Below are 24,736 nucleotides of genomic sequence, written 5' to 3'. Positions count from 1 at the left end.
ATATGACAACTGTCTATTTACTGTGAAAGGCATCCTGTGTACTACAGCTTTATCACATAGCCTTTGTAAGATTTCACATGACAGTCATTACAGAATGAAGTCACTTTTTGCTTTAAGGAATGGAAGGCCAGTCACAGTCCAACAAATTTCTTGAGAAGTGGACACCTTTGCTTTAAAGTTTGGGTCTTACACCTCATTCATCATTCTCAAGAGGTCAGATTAAAATTGTATCTATATTTTAGTATAAATGTGCGTGAGTGCTCAGTCCTGACTGTTTGTGACACTCGACTGTAGCCCACAAGGCTCCTCTGTCCAGGGAATTTCCCAACCAAGAATATTGGAAAAGGTTGTCATTTCCTTCTCCAGGGGATCTTCCCAACCCAGGGATCAAACCCATGTCTCCTGAGGTGGCAGGCAGGATTTTTACCACTGAACCACCAGGGAAGCCCCATTTTAGCATAAAGTCAGAGCTTAAATGTACAGTAGAAAATGAGAATAGTCTAATAAGAACTATTGGGAGACACTGAAGCACAAACTATTTTTCTCTGTAAATCAAGTAGATGACTTTCTGTGGTTAATTATGTGTGTTTTCATCATTACACTGTAACACCAATTACACATAAGTCATTTCAAAGAGCAGTGTCTCTGTGTACAATTTTCTTAAAATTTTTAAATTGAAAATCTGGAGTTCAATTAATAAAGTGTGCATTGACTTGATTTTGTAAAGAAAATTCTGCAGATAATATATTAATTAATTTCCAACATTCTCATTGTGCTAAACAATCTAAAGAAAATCAGTTGGCTATGCTACATTCTTTGCATTCACCATTTTACTCAATTTTCAAACTTCCTGAGAGGTAGTTATCCTTTTTACCCCAGTTTTAGAAGTAAGGAACTCAGAATTAGAAACATAAGAGATCTTGTTCAAGTTTAAATAGTTACTAAATTGTGGAGCTGGATTTGAATGCTGCTTGTAGTCTGAAATCATAGTCCCTTCACTTAACGGATTATGATGGGATTTGCTTAAGCTTTTCCAACTTCCCCCGTGTTTTATGTAGCTATAGTACACCATCAAAACCAAGAGATTATACTGGCACAATACTTTAACTAAACTACAGAACTGACTCAGACTTCACCCGCTTCTACCCGTACTCAGGGGTGTGTGTGTACATGTGTGGGGGTGTATGAAATTTTATCAAATGTTTAGATTTATATAAATCCCAAGTTACCTCCACTTAATGTTTCACTTCTGGGGAAAGTTAGAGTTAGTACCTAGGAGCTAATTCAACCATATGCAATGCAAGCATGCACATAAATAAGAGACAAGCTGTGCAAGGCTGGACTCAGCCTGAACAGGCTGAACAAGCTTGATCTCATGCATCCACAAAGAGGACGATCTGCAGAGATGAGGTGAACAATGTCCTTTAAGAAGGTATGAGTGGTGTCAAGGAAATGGCAATTAGGCAACAAATCTAAGGGGACAGAATAAAGATTCAAAACTGGGCACAAATCCAAGGGGCAGCAATTTGCAGAGTGTGGTTGATGGTAGTGCAACCACATTAGTCTTTGAGTTGCAAGCTACTGTCAAAACGGAGGTGAATTTTTTTAATAATAGCTTTTCTTTCTAGTTAACTGCCCATAATATATGTGAACGGGTAGGACTAGCTCAAGGGAGTGGAATTGTGGTGGGCAATTTTGATTTCAAATATACTATACATTTGATAGAAGATTTTTCCCAAAGCCTGGTACAAGTAAAATGGTATCATTCCTTTGTTACAGTGTTCAATCTCCTATGTATTCACACCAAGCTGCTTGGTGATGGCACTGATGCCTGTTTCTGCCAAGGTGCTACTGGCCCTGATTCTATCTTCTACTGAAGGTCAGAAGGGGTGAGCTGCAAATTAATGGGTTGGCAATGATTAAAGAACCCATCTACCAAAGGAGGAGACGTAAGAGATGGCGGGTTGATTCCCTGCGTTGGGAAGATCTCCTGGAGGAGGGCATGGCAATCCACTCTAATATTCTTGCCTTGAGAATCCCATGGACAGAAGAGCCTGGTATGCTAGTCCACAGGGTCGCAGAATCAGACATGGCTGAACCCACTTAGCATGCAATGATCATAAATTCTCTCAGCAATGAAAATATTGAGTCTTAGTCATTATAGGGCTGAGCACTTGTTGGGATTATCAGGCTACTTTAGATGAAAGAACAAAAACCCCACAAATCTGCCAAATATTCTTTTCATGCTATGCACATCTGAAATACTTATCTTGCACCATCTCCCTTTTTATACCTGAGTTATTCAATTAAAAAATATAAAGATGTCTAATCCTCCATCATAATTCATAATCTTAAAATTGAATTTTCTCTAGGACAGGCATCTTGTGTTAATCATTTTCTTTATTTTTGATTATATGGGGCATGCTGAATTGACACACAGTTGATGTTCAATAAATTTAGGCTAAACTGAACAAGAGCAATATTTACTGAATGCTCAATAAGGGTCAAAACTATGCTAAATACTTCAGTATTTATTCCTTATCCACAGGGGTTAAGGGGGCATTATACAGAGAAACTAAGTCCAATGCAATAAATCGACAGGGTAAGACCACATAGCTAGTTAGAGAACTAGAATTTTGTCTGAAATTTTCATCACATTTATCTTTTTCCCCAGTCACTGAAGTGCCATTTTGTGACCTACTTAAATTCATTGTTTTTATATAATTAAACCTACAATATAGAGAAAAGACTTATCTTTAAAAAAAAAATAAAATGGACTGTAAGTAACTTTTTTAAGGTTAGAAGCTATTTTAATTGAAAATTCCTTAGTATGTGAATACCTAAAATAATTTGTAATTTAAGAACAATCAAGGGATAATCCACCAAAAGCCATTTTAGGAAATAATAGCAAGTATCTAATTCTAGGTCACTGAGAATAACAGAATAGAGTTGCTGTTTGTCTGAAAGATGTACAGAACTACTTCAAAGAAAGAAGCTCCTTACCTCTTTAATAGTGAAGAGGGACTAGTCAGGGGATCCTTGCAAAGACATCCTTTTACCATTACAGACTGGTTTGGCTTATCTGTATTCCTCATTCCTCCTTCCCCCATTCCCCTCAAAAAAATATTCCTGTTGTCCAGCTTACTGTAGTGTGGTTTTATTATCTCAACTTGGAAAACTGACAGAAAAAAATGGATAAATTATAGAGTTGAATTTCAGTATAAAAATAAGTAAAGCTGCAAATGGTGTTGAGGGAGCAGGGAAATCAAATTTAAAGTCAGATCACAGATTATTATAACCATTTCAGACATTTTGTCTAGAAGCCTAGAGTTTTATCTCTAGGTCTTCAGGCTTGTTTTGCTATCAATATATCTAAAAGAAAAAATATAAATTCTCAACTATTCAAATCAGAATTTTGAAAGTTAAGTAGTAATTGAAAAACATGTCTTATGTCATGCTAACAGAAAAAAGTCAGAATATAAAATTAATTGCATCTATTCAAGGAGTGTGCCAGTGTTCAAATCATGTTTATGTATTGACAGGGCCTGAGAGGTGCAAACAGGTAGAACACATATTTGTTAAAGTTACGGCATTGTTACTGGGATTTTTTTTTCATTATTCATCAATGTTATGATTGGGGCTATATAATAACTATGACGGATCTTGGCAGGACTAAAAATTTGCTGTTGTACCCAATGTTCTCCCTGTGAGACAATTTAACCAACTTCCTTGGATTTAAACCATATACTTAGTGAATAAATATGTTTTATTTTCTTTAAAATGATTCATAGTTCATTTCAATGGATGTATATATTGTGTTAGTCACTCAGTCCTGTCTGACACTTTCTGACCCCATGGATTGTAGCCCACCAAGCTCCTCTGTCCATGGGATTTCTCAGGTAAGAATGCTGAAGTGGGTTTCCATTTCCTTCTCCAGGGATCTTCCCCACCCAGGTCTCCTGCCTTGCAGACAGATCCTTTACTGTCTGAGCCACCAAGGAAGCCCTTTTAATGTATAGCATAAAATAAAACAGACAATTGGTGAATTCTTAGGATTAGACAGACACAGTTGCTTCCTTGGAGCCATAGTCAGATGTCCATCATTGCTTTTTCCTCCTTATGCTTCACTTGTTCCTACTGCAATGTTTTAGCAGTTGTACTGATTTGAGTTTTATGATAAAACCAGAAACCACATTTAAAATGGTCTGTTTTGCTACAGTCTTAAAGAAAAAAAGCTAACTATTGATTTAGCTGACTTGTGCTTTGTGGCTATCATTCCGATACTTCATATAGAAGACTGAAATATTTTTGTGCACTTAAAATTACACTTAAAAGGTGATATCAGTTCATTATTTAATTCAGCAATATGTGACCTGTGAACTTCCTGATGTTCAAGAGGATTTTAGAAAAGGCAGAGGAACCAGAGATCAAATTGCCAACATCCACTGGATCATCAAAAAAGCAAGAGAGTTCCAAAAAAACATCTATTTCTGCTTTATTGATTATGCCAAAGCTTTTGACTGTGTGGATCACAATAAACTGTGGGAAATTCTGAAAGTGATGGGAATACCAGACCACCTGACCTGCCTCTTGAGAAATACGTATGCAGGTCAGGAAGCAACAGTTAGAACTGGACATGGAACAACAGACTGATTCCTAATAGGAAAAGGAGTACGTCAAGGCTGTGTATTGTCACCCTGCTTATTTAACTTATATGCAGAGTACATCATGAGAAACGCTGGACTGGAAGAAACACAAGCTGGAATCAAGATTGCCAGGAGAAATATCAATAACCTCAGATATGCAGATGACACCACCCTTATGGCAGAAAGTGAAGAGGAACTAAAAAGCCTCTTGATGAAAGTGAAAGAGGAGAGTGAAAAAGTTGGCTGAAAGCTCAACATTCAGAAAACGAAGATCATGGCATCTGGTCCCGTCACTTCATGGGAAATAGATGGGGAAACAGTGGAAACAGTGTCAGACTTTATTTTGGGGGGCTCCAAAATCACTGCAGATGGTGACTGCAGCCATGAAAGTAAAAGACGCTTACTCCTTGGAAGGAAAGTTATGACCAACCTAGATAGCAGATTCAAAAGCAGAGACAATCCTTTGCCAACAAAGGTCCGTCTAGTCAAGGCTATGGTTTTTCCAGTGGTCATGTGTGGATGTGAGAGTTGGTCTGTGAAGAAGGCTGAGCACTTAAGAATTGATGCTTTTGAAGTGTGGTGTTGGAGAAGACTCTTGAGAGTCCCTCGGACTGCAAGGAGATCCAACCAGTCCATTCTCAAAGAGATCAGCCCTGGGATTTCTTTGGAAGAAATGATGCTAAAGCTGAAACTCCAGTACTTTGGCCACCTCATGTTAAGAGTTGACTCACTGGAAAAGACTCTGATGCTGGGAGGGATTGGGGGCAGGAGGACAAGGGGCCAACAGAGGATAAGATGGCTGGATGGCATCACTGACTCGATGGACGTGAGTCTGGGTGAACTCCGGGAGTTGGTGATGCACAGGGAGGCCTGGCGTGCTGCGATTCATGGGGTCGCAAAGAGTCGGACACAACTGAATGACTGAACTGAACTGAGCATAGTAGTTTTTTCCTATAAAGTATGCAAGAACTAGGCTGTAGAATTCTTAATTGTTTTCAATTTTAATGTTACAAAGTAGAAGAAAAGTAAAACAATGGACTGGAAGTAGGACAATAATCCTGGATTCCAGATGGGAACACATGAAAGTGAAATTCAGGTGACATTTATGAAATGCTCCTGGTAGGCACTGTATCTCATAAAAGCCACAAAAGAGTTTTGGGGATGAATATTTTCTATTTTTGTATAAATATGGAGCCTGGAGATAAGGAATTTTGAGCATTTTTCCCAAGAATGGGAATAAAACCTTGACTCAGATTTTCCAAGGCAAGTATTCTTATTATTATAACATATTTTGACCTATTTTAAAGGAAGTGGGGCCTTAATAAAATTGTCTGGAAAATTCTAACACAGTGTTTCTACTTCAAATACCCAAGTATATGAGATGCTTTTTTAAACAATAAAATTACCTCATTTGGGGTGCTTCTCAAGTGGCTCTAGTGGTAAAGAATCCACCTGCTAATGCAGGAGATGTAGAAGACATGGGTTCAATCTCTGGGTTGGGGAGATCCCCTGGAATAGGAAGTGGCAACCCACTCCAGTATTCTTGCCTGGAAAATTCCATGGACAGAGGAGCCTGGTAAGGCTCAGTCCATGGGACTGCAAATAGTCAGATATGACTGGGCAACTGAACACACTCCATTATAATGATAGTTTATACCCTCTTTTTAAAAATCAGACTCTAAGGAACAACTCATCTTGAGCAAGGGAGAGTGAGGAAGGAAGGAAAGGAAGGAGAAGAGGGAGGAAGGGAAGGAAAGAAGGAAAAAAAGAATTCTCCCTTTAGCACATCTTAGTAAAGAATTTTTATAATGCAAAAAAAAATGTTCAATTTGGCAGATTTCACAGATTATAAAGAAAAAAATACAATTATTGAGAACATGTGTGAGGGAAAATATAAGAATTCTTTGACACTGCACCAAAAAATTAATATAAACATAAACAAGATAAAACAGAGACTCATACATATCAGAAACTATTAATAATCTCAAACCATTAATAAAATCCTAAAACAATATAAACAATCTTGATGTAACACACATAGGATATGAAAGTTTGTGAATGAGATAAATAATCTATACAACACAAGGGAAATTCAGGAAAAACTATAGCCAGTGTTTTTGGGTCCATTATATTCAATTCTAGGTATACCAGGACCACATCATATTTTACCATCATTTAGCATGGTGAGATTGAGATTTCTGCCTGATTTTATGGGGACTAAAAAAGTTGGCTTAAAGCTCAACATTCAGAAAACTAAGATCGTGGCATCTGGTCCCATCACTTCATGGGAAATAGATGGGGAAACAGTGGAAACAGTGTCAGACTTTATTTTTTGGGGCTCCAAAATCACTGCAGATGGTGATTGCAGCCATGAAATTAAAAGACACTTACTCCTTGGAAGGAAAGTTATGACCAACCTAGATAGCATATTCAAAAGCAGAGACATTACTTTGCCAAGAAAGGTCCATCTAGTCAAGGCTATGGTTTTTCCAGTAGTCATGTATGAATGTGAGAGTTGGACTGTGAAGAAAGCTGAGCACCGAAGAACTGATGGTTTTGAACTGCGGTGTTGAAGAAGACTCATGAGGGTCCCTTGGACTGCAAGGAGATCTAACCAGTCCATACTAAAGGAGATCAGTCCTGGGTGTTCTTTGGAAGGAATGATGCTAAAGCTGAAACTCCAGTACTTTGGCCACCTCATGTGAAGAGTTGACTCACTGGACAAGACTCTGATGCTGGGAGGGATTGGGGGCAGGAGGAGAAGGTGATGACAGAGGATGAGATGGCTGAATGGCATCACTGACTCAATGGACGTGAGTTTGAGTGAACTCCGGGAGTTGGTGATGGACAGGGAGACCTGGCGTGCTGCAGTTCATGAGGTTGCAAAGAGTCGGACACGACTGAGTGACTGAAGTGAACTTAACTGAACTGAATGTAATTTTGCAGTCCCCATTACAGTGATTACATATATATATATATATATATATATATATTAGTCTGGTTGTGCTGGGTCTTAGTTGCAGCATGTGAGATCTAGTTCTCTTATCAGGGAATGAAATTAGAACACTTTCTAACACCATACACAAAAATAAACTCAAAATGGATCAAAGATCTAAATGTAAGACCAGAAACTATAAAACTCCTAGAGGAGAAAATAGGCAAAACACTCTCTGACATAAATCACAGGAGGATCCTCTATGACCCACCTCCCAGAATATTGGAAATAAAAGCAAAAATAAACAAATGGGACCTAATTAAACTTAAAAGCTTCTGCACAACAAAGAAAACTTTTAGCAAGGTGAAAAGACAGCCTTCAGAATGGGAGAAAATAATAGTAAATGAAGCAACTGACAAACAACTTATCTCAAAAATATACAAGCAACTCCTGCAGCTCAATTCCAGAAAAATAAACGACCCAATCAAAAAATGGGCCAAAGAACTAAACAGACATTTCTCCAAAGAAGACATACAGATGGCTAACAAACACATGAAAAGATGCTCTGCATCACTCATTATCAGAGAAATGCAAATCAAAACCACAATGAGGTACCATTTCACACCAGTCAGAATGGCTGCTACACAAAAGTCTACAAGCAGTCAATGCTGGAGAGGGTGTGGAGAAAAGGGAACCCTCTTACACTGTTGGTGGAAATGCAAACTAGTACAGCCACTATGGAGAACAGTGTGGAGATTCCTTTAAAAACTGGAAATAGAACTGCCTTATGATACAGAGTGAGGTAAGCCAGAAAGAAAAACACCAATACAGTATATTAACACATATATATGGAATTTAGAAAGATGGTAACAATAACCCTGTATATGATACAGTAAAAGAGACACAGATGTATAGTACACTCTTTTGGACTCCGTGGGAGAGGGAGAGGGTGGGATGATTTGGGAGAATGGCATTGAAACATGTATAATACCATATATGAAACAAATCGCCAGTCCAGGTTCAATGCAGGATACAGGATGCCTGGGGCTGGTGCACTGGGATGACCCAGAGGGATGGTATGGGAGGGAGGTGGGAGGGGGGTTCAGGATGGAGAGCACGTGTACAACCGTGGCGGATTCATGTTGATGTATGGCAAAACCAATACAATATTGTAAAGTAATTAGCCTCCAATTAAAATAATAAATTTATATTAAAAAAATAAAATGAGCTAGAAAAAATAAGAAGTCACAAGACTGTATTCTTAATAATAATGAATGTTCAACATGCAAATAAACAAAAACACATACAATTTAGTCCACTAACCTCATCTCCTAGAGTCTCCGTAAATATTGACTCAAAAGTAACAACATGAATTACAAAGCAAAGAATTAAAATCAAGTTTCAACAGGGTCATTTTGAGGCATCACTACTCATTCATTATTTTTAAAATTATCAATTGGTATATTTCTTAATATATTCTGAGAAAGACTATTGTTTGCACCGTTTAAAGTCCAAGACAAATTTTCTATACTATACAATTTCCTTACCTTATCACACGTCATGGAAGCTTGAAGCATCAGGGAGAAACTTGGATAGAGTTGGATGTGAGCATTAATCTGACTTAGAACTAGCTGAACTAGGATGTGTTTGTCCTCACCAGCACCGGCTAGGGAACCATGTCTGCTCTCCACAGCCAGAGTTCTGAGTGCAATACTTGCTAATAAATTGTGAAATGAACATTGGAAACCTGAAATGTAAGTAAGAGGAATTATCAAAACACATAATAGATATGAAACCCCATGCGGAATGAGACATTGTGTTAAGAATTGGGGGCGGGGGTTGGTCTAGAATTGAAAAGATGGGAGAATAACACTTCCCCACAGAAGTGCTTTCATGAAAAAGAAAAACAATCCAGGCTGAGATGGACTTTCTATGAGTCATGAGTTCAATAACATCACCAGATACATTAAAAGAAAAAGAGTGATTGCTGTATAAAGGAAAATCACGAGCAACCTTGGTTCAAGGATGGGGATAATAGACTATGAAATTCTTTTTTTTTTTTTTTTGAAGCAAGGAATACAACTGTATTTGGAAAGCTAGGCGCCCTAGAAGATGGCAGGCTAGTGCCCCAGCGTACCATCTTATCTGGGTCTGAGTGCCAGTTTCTTTTATAGACAGAGAAGAGTAGGAGGTGAGGAACGTGAAAGTGAAAGTGCCATCGCTCAGTCGTGTCCGACTCTTTGCAACCCCGTGGACTGTAGCCCATCAGGCTCCTCTGTCCATGGGATTTTTCAGGAAAGGGTACTGGAGTGGGCTGCCATTTCCTTCTCCAAGACTATGAAATTCTTAACCCTTGACAAGCTTCTCTTATTCTGAAAAACTCAATGTCACATGCATAGGAAACAATCTCAGTATTATTTTATCCTCATTTTTCCTACTATCCTACCCACAGTTGTGTTTATAATGTATAAAAATTTTCTCTTCCTTTCTTCACATTATTAATTGTATTTCCTATGTCAATCAGTACTTAATAAACATTATTCAAAGCATTGTATAATATTCCAAATATTTCCTACTATCCCATAATTTACTTAACCAGTTTTGTATTTTGTGATTTTTTCACTATTATAAGTAACATGGTAAAAATAATCAGGCAATAAAAATTTTACTCTGTTTTGGATAGTCCCTTATGTTAGTTTCCCAGAAATTGAGCTATTGACTTCAGTTAACATAAATAGTTTACAAAACTTTTAATCTGTGAAACCTAACTTTCAAATGAATAATAAGTCTTTTAGACTATTTCAAGTATTTCTAAATAAATTGTAATGCAAACTTTTTGAGGACTGTAATTAATATTTTAGTCTATGCATGATATATTTAGCTGAGTTAATATTAAAAAACACAGAACAAAAAGTTTTAGAATGATATGTGGTGTTAATAATCATTATCACTCACATTTAGAGAGGGCTTATTGAATGGCTGTTTCTTATTCTTGTTTATCTTGCTCCATTTTCAGAACAATCCTAAGAGAGGTCTTTATTTTGCGGATGAAGAAACTTTAGACCCTTGTACACAGATAGCAGGTAGTAAATGACAACGTCTATGCTGCTAGATTCCAAAGCTGACAAGTTTTTTAAATGAACTATTTTGTTTATTTATGGATTCCAATACATGTTTTTAATTAGATTCTTTGTTTTAGGGGGTGTTTGTTCCCTATGAATTGGACTGTGCCCAGTGGTATCCTGAGAAACTGGTTCTCCAAGAACAGCGACAATAAAAAGCACTGTTTGCCCTTTTTAGATACTTTGATGATGGCCGATTTCCATCTACATGATGTCACCAAACGTGGAGAGATGTAAATATTCAGCTCTCATAAGCTGGCATAGTCAGTGCTGGCACACTGCTGACTGTGCAAGTCAGCAGTTCAACTGGTGGGGTCCCCAACCTCTGGGATCTAATGAGGTGAAGCTGATGTAATAATAATAGGAACAAAGAGCGCAATGAATACAATGCACTTGAATCGTCCTGAAACCAGGCCCTCTCCCCCAGGTTTGCGGAAAAATTGTCTTCCAAAAAATCAGTCCCTGATGCCACAAAGACTGGAGACCACTGAAATGAAACAGGAACTAGATCCTGTGAATATTCTTCCTTCACCAGTCTGCTCTATTAGGCTTTGTGGAAAGAGGGCACTGCAGAGATATTGGAAGACAAGAGGATATTGGAAGATACCGCTGGAGAGATATTGGAAGACCAGAGCACTCTGTTTCCAAAATACTTTTCTTTCAGCAAAGAAGTAAATAGTTTAGGGGGAAAAAAGGGGGGGTTGGTAAACAGCCACGATAGAGTTTCTCAGCCACTTGGTGAGTGCTTCCTACAAAGCAGTTCTGGCCCAGCCCCTTTCGGGGCATTTCACTGTCTGAGTGGTTCTGTGGCAGCCACACACTCTCCAGTGTGAATTGCCCTGGCAGTAAAATACGCTGTGGATCTGTGACAACCTTGGATGGTGGGAGGTGGGAAGCAGTTATCTTCTAAATTCTTAGTTCTTTCTTGTTCACTTTCTTTCACATATTTGTGAGCCTAGACATGCTTGCTGCCTTCTGCATCTGTAATTTCTGGACTTCTTAGACCCTTCTTTAACCTCTTTTAGTAGTTAACCATCTTTTCAATCCATCACACTATTTGAATTACTGGTGTGGTTTCTATCTCCTTTCAGGACACTGACTGATACATGGGCTTACTGAAAGAAGCAAATGAAAAGTAGGATGCAAGTCTCTTTTACCAAAATTTTTCCAGCAACATATCCAAAGTCAAAATGAAACTATTCTTAGTATTCATCATCATCCAAGGGATGAACAGTTTAATCTGAAATTTAAATAAGTAATAATTATAATAACAGTGTTAGTAACTTACAGTAAGTGTCTATTATATATGAGGCATATGCCAAAATCTGCTATGAGATGAAGCATTCTCTAAGTTCTCCTTTGAGGAGGATAGTCATTTGAAAGGTAAAGAAAGGCCAGTGGACATGCAGCCATAAAAAAGTAAAGTCAGAACTCAAGCTCTAAGGCATGTTCTCTTCATAACTGTATTCTACCTTTAAAAAAAAATTGTCTTTCACTGTAACTGTTAAGATATTAATTTTGAATAAGTATCTGCCAGAAAAAGAAGAAAATAAACCAATGAATGTCATTCCATTATGATGTACTCCAAAATTATTTTATTCTTTTTTTTTTTTTTTAGAAGTTAAGGAATCCTCTGGAATTTTTTTTAAGTAGTTTCTCAGTCACTTGTTCCACTTGAAGAAATAACTTGAAAACTAGAAAACCTGCCTCATTTGGTGAATACTTGAAATTTTCCCAGCTAATGCTGAGAATAAAAGAGCTTCCAAATTCATTAATTACCCTTAATATTCAATTCTCAAGTATAATGAATTCCATTTTCACACATATCTGAGAAAATTACATTGGAAAGTTAACATATTGCCTTTTGCTGGGTTTCAGTGAATACCTCAATGCGAAAGCAGATCAGTCCGAACTCGAAACTCCTTGGCAGACTTACATTTATTCTCTCAGCCCCCAGATTAGATGTCAGTCATGCTGGGCCTCACCACCCCACCACTCTATATGACAACTTAAAGTCATGATTCTAGCGGCACAATATACTTACGGCAGGATCCTGTTTTAGACCATAGCAGTACCAGCAGTGCTTACAAGATATATCATCTACCTCACCACATGCCCAAATTCCTCCTTGCACTTAAGCATGGACATGGAACTACTTATGGCAACTGTGTTGTTGATAGAAGTGATAAGTATTATTTTCAGGATTAGGTATTGAAAAGCCATCAGTCTTTTTCCCATGCTGTGGGATCTGAGAATGTATTGGTGGTACAGCTATGGTAGGGCTTTGCATCCTTGCTACTATGGTTATTTTGAACCAGATAATCCTGAATGTGAAAGTGTTAGTCACTAAGCTGTGTTCAATGCATTGTGACCCCATGGACTGTAGCCCGCCAGGTTCCTCTGTCCATGGGACTTCCCAGGCAAGAATAGTGGAATGGGCAGCCATTTCCTTTTCCAGGGAATCTCCCAACCCAGGGATCAAACTCACATCTCCTGTGTCTCCTGCATTGCAGGCAGAATCTTTACCGTCTGAGCCACCAGGGTGTGGGGGGCAGGATACATCTTTTGAATTGTAGAATGTTTTATGGTATCTGTCATCAGTAGCTTTCAGCATCATTCTATCCAGTTACGACAATAAGTGATATATTATGGCGCTGAAAAATATCTTATTGGGAGATACTCGCTCCAAGCGAGAGCCACTGAACTTCAAGATGGTAGAGCTGCCGCCAGCCCAGTTCTCTGAGAAACTAAATGAAGCTGAGCACCTCACTTCTGTATGCTGTGAAACATATGTGAAATAAAATACACACACACAAATATATATATATATATTTTCAAATATATTTTAAAAAGAAAAAAATCATAAAAGTCAACTTTTATGATAAGCCAGTGATATTTAGAAATTGTTACAGCTGTAGAGCTGATCCTGGTTCGTGTATACTGTACCTGTGCTTTTCTTAGCAAACATATGTATGTCTATGTTATCAGTTGTTTGGAAGATTGGCACTTTATTTTGTTTTCCAATGTCTTCTCTAATATCCTAGAACTTTATCCATCTGTCATATTGTCATCACCCATTAGTGATAATAAAAGGCACTACACACCTTATGTATTTTCCCCACCCGATTGTAAGCAAATTTGGAAAAGTAAGACTCATTTTTTGTTGTCTCCTTTTGTCTTATCTAGCAAAGATTCCCCTAGATCTTGGGGCAGAGGAGCCTGAATGGGCTACAGTCCAACGGGTTGCAAAGAGTTGGACATGATTAAAGCGACTGAGCATGCATGCATGCATGCCCCTAGATTTTATTTCATAAGTATCTCAAACACCTACTCTGTTCTCTGCATGTCCCATAATCAATCTATTTTAAGCTCATCAAATCTGGCCTGTATCTGTACCATGACACTATACCTCCCAGAATTCATTCCAGTATCTTATATGATCTGTTTTCCAAAGAGAAGATATAATATTTTTTTTCATTTTTTATTTTATTTTTTAACTTTACAATATTGTATTGGTTTTGCCATATATCAACATGATCCACCACAGGTATACACATGTTCCCCATCCTGAACCCTCCTCCCTCCTCCCTCCCCGTACCATCCCTCTGGGTCATCCCAGAGCACCAGCCCCAAGCATCCAGTATCATGCATGGAACTAATCTCAAAAATATACAAGCAACTCCTACAGCTCAATTCCAGAAAAAGATATAATCTTTTAAAAATGCTTGTGTATTTGGTTGTGCCATGTCTTAGTTGCTGCACATGGAATCTTAGATCTTCTTCGGAATGCAGGATCTTTTAGTTTCTGCATGTAGGATCTAGTTCCCTGACCAGGGATTGAACCTGGGTCCCCTACATTGGGAGTGTAGAATCTTAGCCCCTAGACCACGAGGGAAGTTCTGATAGAATCTTTTTTTTTTTTTTAATGCAGTTATGTCCACACCATTACTGTGAATATAACCCTTTAAAGATTTTTCATTTTTCTCAGGCTAAAGACCAAACTATTTAACATGGTCTATTGTCTGCACAGTGCTTACCTCTGTGGTTTAATTTCTCATCTTTTTCCCTCTACATCTCTGATGTTTCTATATCTCAAAACTTGCCGTGTATTTTTGTCACTTTAGGTCCTTGTACAGGTTGTTTCCATTGCTCCAAATATCCTTATTCTAACCATCTTTGTGTAGCTCACCCTACGCCTCCCTCGTATCTCAGCTCAAAGGTACTTCTGCTACCTTCAGAAGGTCTTCTCTGAAACTTTCAACCCATCAAACTGTTTAATGATTTCTCTCTGTACTGGATCATTTTCAATTTTCAATGAAAGTAACTACCCCAGCGTGATTGTTTATTGATGCCTATGCTAACACTAGACTGTGAACTCTGTGAGGGTACAAACCCACCTCATTAGACATTTCTTTGACTTTAGAATCCATGGTGTAGTGCCTAATTTATACCAAACTCCACATAAGTATTTTTAAAGGAAGGGAGGAAGGAAGAAATGAACAAATGAATGAATGAAGTTAGGGGTACAAGCAACACCTAAGGTTCTGCAAAGATAAAGAAAAACTGGGATTTCTATCCATGTGTTCTTCCTCTTTCATCTATACTAAGTAGTAAAAGAATACAGCTAAAAATATAGCATGTTAATATATGCTACCTAGGTAAATGTTACAGAATTACTGGAGTGGGGTGTCATTGCCTTCTTAAAACGTACAGAAACATTTAATGAATATACTAATAGAAAATAAAATATGTCAATATTTTATATAATTTTAAAATACTCTCATTCTTATCAACCAACATAAGTGTGGGTTTTCTGTCTTATTCCCAGGTGTGTGTGTGTGTGTGTGTGTGTTGTGTGTAAATCACCATTGGTATGATATGCCCATGCTGAGTGACTTTGCACATCTAACACTAGCAGGGTACTTAACACCAAATTAATTTCCTGTCAAAGCCACTGCATCTGTGTTTCAATTACTAACATCCTAAATTTAGTGGAAAATATAACTATGCTTTCTTGTTATCACTGCATTAGTATTTCTAGGGCAAACAAAAATCACAACTAAAGTGATTATTAGGGAAATGGTATATCAGTGTGAATTTATGCTTACCAAATATAAGTGTCTTATTCAGATGTCATTTCTGTGATTGACTCTATTTTGAGGACAAGTATTCCAAGATATGATTTTTTTCCTTCAAACACAAATATACAACAGTAGCTTCCACTTAGAATCGGTCCCTTTGTCTTCACCCAGACTTTGGGTATTCAGGCATTTTCATAAATACGCTGTGTTCATAATGATGTTTATCTTAAAGATGTATGAATAAACATGTTTTTGGTTAACACTATTGGTCTCACAGGCTTTTCAAAAGCTTCTGCTGCCAACTAAAAACATATCCTTCACCTAACCATCCAGTCTAATGAGCTAAGGTCTCAAATACTTGCTTTTTAACAATGCCTTCTGTTTTCAGTCCAAGAAGTAATTCATGTATTGATTTCAAGAAACACTTGTACCAAAACTGATTGCAATGGTATTTATAAGTACATTTTTCTCCAAACCCTGAAACTAGTAATTTTGATCTTCTTATTAAGGGTTAAGAAATTTCCAAGTGACTTTGACATGTGAGGCTATTCATATATGTAAATACAATCAACTGGGATACTTACATTGTTCAGAAGTTTCTTCTTATTAAAGAGTCTATTGCCTGCTGATTCTCTATTATCAAAGCAGAAGGCAGAATGAGATCTTGGGAGATGATATACTTCTCATTATGTTTATATCTCATATTTTTAAAAAAAACTGCTCTCCCTTTCTTTCAACAGATTTGGCTACTCCTGGATCTTGTTGGAGTAGATAGCAACCTTGAGTGCCTCTTGCTAAATACATCTATCTGAAGTTGAAAGAGTATTGATCTCAAAGCAATTGCCTTAAATCAGTATGTAAGTTAGTCATTAACTTGGTTGCTCCCTGGTAAACAGGTACTATTCTTTCTTATTGAAATAGAAAACCATTCTTGCTCTGAGTGCAAAAGAAAACAAATCTTATATTCCATATGTGTGTGTTACACACACACACAATTACACAATCAAGTACATACACTTTTTCACCAAATTAATTGTCATTCATAATTTAGGTTTCAGCTCCAGTATCCTTTTAAGAAGTTTCTCCAGCTGCTATAGTGAAAGCAAAGCAAAGGTTTGTGTGTGTGTGTGTGTGTGTGTGTGTGTGTGTTTTCAGTTGTTTGATTTGGCTTTGGTGGTTTTTTGTTTTTTTTTTTTGCCTTATCCACTTATAGAGTCACTGTCTTTCATTTCTACCACTTATCTAAAGTTTTTGATGACTTTATTAATGGGCCTATTTTACTAATAATGTCTCTTTCCTTCATTATATTCTTCCACGTGAGAAGGCACAAACCAAGTTTTGTCCTCATAGTATTTCCAGAACCAAGAGGAGATTTAGACATGTAGTTGGATTTGAAAGACTTTGGTATGTGGATGAATGAAGGTGGCTTATGCTTTTCAGGCTCCCCGGGTGGCTCAGACGGTAAAGCGTCTGCCTGCAATGCCGGAGACCTGGGTTCAATCCCTGGGTTGGGAAGATCCCCTGGAGAAGGAAATGGCAACCCACTCCGGTACTCTTGCCTGGAAAATCCCAAGGATGAAGGAGCCTGGTAGGCTACAGTCTATAGAGTTGCAAAGATTCAGACACAACTGAGTGACTTCACTTCACTTCACTTAAGCTTTTCAGCAGCAGACGATTTGTCTTCTCAGAACTCTGAATTGGCACAAGCTGGGACCACTTCAAGTTCTATTTTAATTTCCTGTTTAATATATACCATATAGATGACATTGGCTTCCATCTACTGCTAATGGTAACCTACTGTTAATCCAATAAGGATGCATACAAAGTTGTGTTTGTAAACTCTTAAGTAGAAAGCTTATTTTATAGAGGAAATCCAAAAGATCAAAATGGGGTGAAAAATCACTGTTTGATAAGTGCAAAGTGAAAGTGAAAGTCACTCAGTCATGTCTGATTCTTTGTAACCACATGGACTATACAGTTTACTGAATTCCCCAGGCCAGAATATTGGATTGGGTATCCTTTCCCTTCTCCAGGGGATCCTCCCAACCCAAGGATTGAACCCAAGTCTCCCACATTGCAGGCAAATTCTTTACCAGCTGAGTCACAAGGGAAGCCTGAGAAGACTGGAATGGGTAGCCTATCCCTTCTCCAGTGGATCTTCCTGATGCAGGAATCAAACCAGCTTTTCCTGTATTGCAGGTGGATTCTTTACCAACTGAGCTATCAGAGAAGCCAAAAGTAACTCTTAATTCACAGTCATTTGATTGTTCATTTTCTTCCATTTTCTTTTCTTTCACCTTGTCATACCTATGCTTAAATTTTTTGTGGGTTTTCAATAGTCTTCTAGGGGAATTCTCTGATTTGAGACTTAATAGCCTTTGTAAACTTATTTCTACTTATGATAACCTCCCATCTCATTTTCTTACATATCTTTTTGAGCACTAACATATAAACTTTTAAGTCATTTACATGTTCAATCTGGGCCTGAGTTTCTACTCCTCTAAAAATGAAGGATAGGGGTGACCTCAAATGTATCTCCCAGCATTGATAATCTATGATTTAGTCTTATGCAACATGGTAAATAGACAGCCATATGTAAGAGTTTTGCTACAATAATGAAGCCATATTTACAGAAACATATTTATTCAGCAAATGTTTATTGAAAACCTACAGTGCATAGGCAATGCACTAGACATGGTTGGCTATACCCAAAGGAGGAAATACAGATGAGATAATGAGGGCCTATGAGGATTAAATAATTTTGGCAGGTGTAAAGCATTTGAACTGGAATGCAAACTCATGACTGAGACTCCAAGGGTTTTGTTCAAATCTCAAAACTTCTTTAACGTTCAAGTCCTATTTTCTCCAGGAAATATACTGAACAGTGTTCTCTCATTACCAAGAAATTTGGCTCTCCTTACAAATGACCACAGACACTGACATTCAGTACTAGGTGAATTGTTTCTGAGAGTTCTGAAATTAAGTACTGTCTTCTTTATCATTTTGAAAGCACTTGCGGCTAAGAATATGCTTATCTTAGAGTAAGCGTAGTAGGAGATGAGATGAGAAACACACAAAGAAACAAGCAAATCCATAGAATGATGGTTTACTATTTTACCATCATCAAAATATTTGAACTTGTATTTGAGTTTCAGACTATATATCTGAAAAATGGTCATACACCCAGTGAAATTTGCTTTTGTAGGTTGTTGTGAGAGGTTGACAGGCTGAAGTAGTAGCTGCAAGTTAGATTCCTATGTGGTGAAAACTAAGAACCAAAACATTAATTTCCAGAGCATTAAATTCAAAAGAATGTCAACTATCTCTTTATCCAGAGTTGTACCAAGACAGGAAGATGAGCATTTGCCCGAGGAACTTAGTTTATTTTTTTTTTATTTTATTTTTAAACTTTACATAATTGTATTAGTTTTGCCAAATATCAAAATGAATCCGCCACAGGTATACATGTGTTCCCCATCCTGAACCCTCCTCCCTCCTCCCTCCCCATACCATCCCTCTGGGTCGTCCCAGTGCACTAGCCCCAAGCATCCAGTATCATGCATCGAACCTGGACTGGCATCTCATTTCATACATGATATTTTACATGTTTCAATGCCATTCTCCCAAATTTTCCCACCCTCTCCCTCTCCCACAGAGTCAACTTAGTTTAGAATAGAAAAAATTAAAGGAATGTGCTGTCTCTAGGCAAGATAGAGACAAAACAATGAGCAAGTTAGAAAGGGAAGACAGCATGTGTTTGAAATGAGAGGAAAACAGTTGATTCATCCATGAGATTTGGTGATCCTCAAGGTGGGGAAACAAGTTTTCCATTGCATATTGAGGGTAAGACTTTGTCTTGCTGCTGAGTCAATGTCAGAAGGGCAGCAAAGAGATGATGGTGGCCTTGCTTATCTAGGTAAAAAGTGGCAAGCCTTGGGACTGTCTGTGGATAGCATATGAGGTGAAAAATTCTGAGGGCTAGGAGAAAACCTCTAAGTTAATCTAAGAATGGAGACTGACCACCCTAGGGGCATTGTTAAGAATGTCCATGTGGGAAGAAGCATTAGAATGGCATTCTTTTATGATATGTGCAGTATGTGGGAAGGTATGGAGGGTATAGCCTTAACCTTGTATTTGTAGAGAAATCTGAAAAAAAAAAAAAAAAAAAAAAGAGTCACTGAATTTCTTTTTCACCAAATGTTTCTACAGATAGCTTTTGGATGTCTCACATAATTTTCATACAAACACTAATGGAAACCAATATCCACATATTTATTATCTTCAATTCTATCAATTTTATTTTCCTGAATTTGTCTTTATTTAACTCAATCCTGAACTCTAACCCTTGGAGAGAAAAGAGTACAATGCTACTTTGAGGCCATAGGACAAAATTCTGTAGGATATCTTTTAAGATCTCAGGTTCTTTATCTTTGGGAGAAAATGAGACTTTTCTTCTGTTTTTGCTTTCTTTTTTGGGGGGCTGTGCTGGGTTTTCATTGCAGTGCACAGGCTTTCTCTAGTTGTATAACACAGGCTCTAGAATACCAGGCCAGTAGTTGCCAAGCGCAGGCTTAGTTGTCCTGTGGCATCTTCGTTCCCCAACCAGGGATTGAACCCGTGTCCCCTGCATTGGAAGGGGTGGTCTCAACCACTGGCCCACCAGGAAAGCCTCAAATATGACTTTCTATCATCAGTGAAGGGTTTCCCCATCCCTCATAGAAATGAACTATATGTCTCCTTAAACTTAAATATCTGACTAGGAATTTATCCAAGCACTGCCTATCAGGTATTTGCTCATTCATTTATGCATTTATGCAACCATATCTTAGGCATATAAAATAAAACAGAAGTTCTAAACTGAAAGTTGGCTTGATTTCAAAATTCATCCTACCATCTTCATATGATGATTTCCCCCCTAACAAAATCCTTCTTTCACGAAGTAAATCAGTTAATTAGCTTACTAACCTCTACTTTGAAAGTAAAATTATCTAATTATGCCAGCCATCAATGCCGAAATAAATTTACCAGTGAAATAGAGGTTATAAAATGACACTGTTGGTGTTCTTTCGGTATAATCAGAGCAGTTATTGAACTTTCTAAGTGACCATTTTTAAAAGTCTATATTCTAGTGAATTTATTTTTATAAAATAGATTTATCTGCCTATTTACTATAATTTTCTATTTTATAAGTGGATCTTGTACTAGCTCAAACTATCTACAATGCAAATCCTAACATACTTCAGTGGTATATATTTAATATTTTGAAGTATGTATATACATATACATTTCCTGTAATATATATATGTGTATTTGGATATTTTTACACAGATGGTTTTGTTTTCTTTACACAGGAGCATTGAAAAGAAGCTGATTTACTCACAGAGGGAAAAAACTAATTGCAGCTTTTAGAAAATTGTAGAAAAGTTATTCCTTATAACCATAGAAGGGGTTAACTTCCCACGAATACACTTTTATTCAAGTTAATGGAGGCTACATGAATGCATCAATAACATAATTTGACTCTTAATCTTTCCATAAGTGTAAGACTACATTTTGTGCATTGCAGTTATAATAAAAGCCTTAAATCTGACAAACAGGGAAGACCTATTAGATCCTCTACCTTATTCTTTGAACAATGCAAAATTCTTTCCCCCTACTCCCACTCCCACCCCAGAAGCTTTCTCAAATAAACTCTTTTATTCAAAACTTACGAATACAGGGAAAAGTGCCCTTGGGAGAATATTCTGAAGCCCAGAGGATCCTTCAGGCACACTTTTACTTTCCTTCTTGAAATATGGTCTGTTCAGACTTTTGTCCTCCAGACTGCTCTTCTGTTTTATCTTCTGCCACTGATTCAACAATATCTTACATCTAAAAAGTATCAGAGTTCCAAAGGGAGGCTCAGACTTTATGAAAATCATAACTATCGATCTGTGACTGCTTTCCAAGGGCTGTACCCTGTGATTTGCATAAATGATCTATCCCTCAGACCTATACTCACATCTGCTTGTGAGCAGGAAAGTGGGGGTCAGTGATGTAAAACAGACCACTGGAGAAAAAGCAAATGACAAAGAAATGGCATAGTCAAGATTCTAACCAAGATTATTAAACTTGAAGTCCTTGAGAATTCCACCATCTGTATCTTTTGGAAGCTAAAAATGAGGTTTTTGATGCAGAGAATCCAAACAGAGGAATAAACATCTAAACACCTGGAGTCATAATTTCTTTGTAGAAGCTATAATCAATAATTTGCTCTGGGTTCTCTTACACATCTGTAATTCAAGCATGAAGGTCCTGGTATGTCTTTGTGATCGCAGTTCTTGCTTGACTTCATGCTAACCCTGCTAACAAAACTACAAATCCATTCAGAAAGAATTTTCCAAATATCTAGACTGGCATTTAGATCAGCAGACTACTCTATTAGAAATGAAATTTTCCTCTTCAAGACTATGATTTTATTAGGATCAATGCATACAAGTGCATACATAAAAAGTCTACATATTGAAAATAATCCACAGCTAACGTGGGGTGTGTGTGTTTGTCATTCAATCATGTCCGACTCTTTGTGACCCCGTGAACAATGTAGCCCACCAGGTTCCTCTGTCCATGGAATTCTCCAGATAAGAATGCTGGAGTGGGCTGCCATTTCCTCCTCCAGGCGATCTTCCTGACCCAAGGATCAAACCCTAGTCTCAGGCACTGTGGGCAGATTCTTTACCATCTGAGCCACCAGGGAAGCCCTCCTCTTACCCTTTCTGCCAAGTCCCCATAGGTTGCTTATCTTTAGCTATTTATACAGGTGTTCTTACTGAGATTGTTCCAGCCACACTGGTCTTATGTCTTCCTGAATATAGTATCTATTATGCCTTGAGTACTTACTATTTTCTTTGCTTAGAAAACACTTCTCCTAGGTCTAAAAATGACTGGCTCCTTCTCAGCAGAAATATCATCTCCTCAGAGAGATTTTCCCTGATGTCCCAAATGCATAGGTGAACAGATTGATGCAGTGTTGTTTTCTCATTATTTAAATGGATTTTTGTCAGTCATTTAGAGTTCCTTTGATGGCTCACTTAAGATGGTTTAATTTGTACTTTAAGAAATGTATTACTGTGATCACTTACAAACATCACTACTTTAATGATTTAATAAATTCTAAATTCTTCCTTATCACCTCATCTAAAATATAATCCAAATATTATTTTTGTTGTTTCTATTTAATCTCATATCATGTATAGCATCTATTTCAGCATATGTCATGTTTTTTTTAATTTTATTTTATTTTTAAACTTTACATAATTGTATTAGTTTTGCCAAATATCAAAATGAATCCGCCACAGGTATACATGTGTTCCCCATCCTGAACCCTCCTCCCTCCTCCCTCCCCATACCATCCCTCTGGGTCGTCCCAGTGCACTAGCCCCAAGCATCCAGTATCGTGCATCGAACCTGGACTGGCAACTCGTTTCTTACATGATATTTTACATGTTTCAATGTCATTCTCCCAAATCTTCCCACCCTCTCCCTCTCCCACAGAGTCCATAAGACTGTTCTATGCATCAGTGTCTCTTTTGCTGTCTCGTACATCGGATTATTGTTACCATCTTTCTAAATTCCATATATATGTGTTAGTATACTGTATTGATGTTTTTCCTTCTGGCTTACTTCACTCTGTATAATAGGCTCCAGTTTCATCCACCTCATTAGAACTGATTCAAATGTATTCTTTTTAATGGCTGAGTAATACTCCATTGTGTATATGTACCACTGCTTTCTTATCCATTCATCTGCTGATGGACATCTAGGTTGCTTCCATGTCCTGGCTATTATAAACAGTGCTGTGATGAACATTGGGGTACACGTGTCTCTTTCCCTTCTGGTTTCCTCAGTGTGTATGCCCAGCAGTGGGATTGCTGGATCATAAGGCAGTTCTATTTCCAGTTTTGTAAGGAATCTCCACACTGTTCTCCATAGTGGCTGTACTAGTTTGCATTCCCACCAACAGTGTAAGAGGGTTCCCTTTTCTCCACACCCTCTCCAGCATTTATTATTTGTAGACTTTTGGATCGCAGCCATTCTGACTGATGTGAAATGGTACCTCATAGTGGTTTTGATTTGCATTTCTCTGATAATGAGTGATGTTGAGCATCTTTTCATGTGTTTGTTAGCCATCTGTATGTCTTCTTTGGAGAAATGTCTATTTAGTTCTTTGGCCCATTTTTTTGATGTTTTAATACCTGAATAACATTTTTACTATTGGTACCTATTATCTGAATTTGAATATTAAAGAAGCAAACAATTTGCATGTCAACCATTAGTTATGAAAGACCATTTACATGGATGAAATCATTGAAACAACAGAAGTGGTTTGGTACAGGACTTGGCAAATAGAAAGTATAATTTAAGACTTTGCTATTATTGTTAATATATAATAATCCTCTAGAGCTCATCTTCATTCATCAGTTCAGTCACTCAGTCGTGTCCGACTCCTTGTGACTATATGCAGAGTACATCATGAGAAACACTCAGCTGGAAGAAACACAAGCTAGAATCAAGATTGCTAGGAGAAATATCAATAACCTCAGATATGCAGATGACACCACCCTTATGGCAGAAAGTGAAGAGGAACTAAAAAACCTCTTGATGAAAATGAAAGAGGAGAGTGAAAAAGTTGGCTTAAAGCTCAACATTCAGAAAATGAAGATCATGGCATCTGGTCCCATCACTTCATGGGAAATAGATGGGAAAACAGTGGAAACAGTATCAGACTTTATTTTTTTGGGCTCCAAAATCACTGCACATGGTGACTGCAGCCATGAAATTAAAAGAGGCTTACTCCATGGAAGGAAAGTTATGACCAACCTAGACAACATATTAAAAAGCAGAGACATTACTTTGCCAACAAAGGTTCATCTAGTCAAGGCTATGGTTTTTCCAGTAGTCATGTATGGATGT

The sequence above is a fragment of the Bos indicus x Bos taurus genome, chromosome 18 (assembly GCF_003369695.1).
Source record: "Bos indicus x Bos taurus breed Angus x Brahman F1 hybrid chromosome 18, Bos_hybrid_MaternalHap_v2.0, whole genome shotgun sequence".
Classification (NCBI taxonomy): domain Eukaryota; kingdom Metazoa; phylum Chordata; class Mammalia; order Artiodactyla; family Bovidae; genus Bos; species Bos indicus x Bos taurus.
This window is presented reverse-complemented; position numbering follows the sequence as displayed.